Source organism: Meleagris gallopavo, chromosome 15 (assembly GCF_000146605.3).
Source record: "Meleagris gallopavo isolate NT-WF06-2002-E0010 breed Aviagen turkey brand Nicholas breeding stock chromosome 15, Turkey_5.1, whole genome shotgun sequence".
Classification (NCBI taxonomy): domain Eukaryota; kingdom Metazoa; phylum Chordata; class Aves; order Galliformes; family Phasianidae; genus Meleagris; species Meleagris gallopavo.
This window is the reverse complement of record NC_015025.2, coordinates 15,559,571-15,559,791: the sequence shown is the minus strand read 5'-3', so window position 1 is coordinate 15,559,791 and position 221 is coordinate 15,559,571.

The following is a 221-nucleotide window of genomic DNA, read 5'->3' as shown; positions in this document are numbered from 1 at the left end:
GCGCCGGTGCGGGGACAGCGGTGGTGCGACACGGCTTGCAGCGATAGGTAAAGGCTGTAGATGGGATGCATTTGCAAAAAGGCGTTGCGGTGCTCAGTCACAGAGTCACGGAACGGCTCAGGTTGGAAGGGGCCTCTCACCCCCACGCCTGCTGTGGGCCGGCTGCCCCCTGTCTGCCCACGGCCCGTCCGCGGTCTGAGCACCTCAGGGATGGGGCAGCC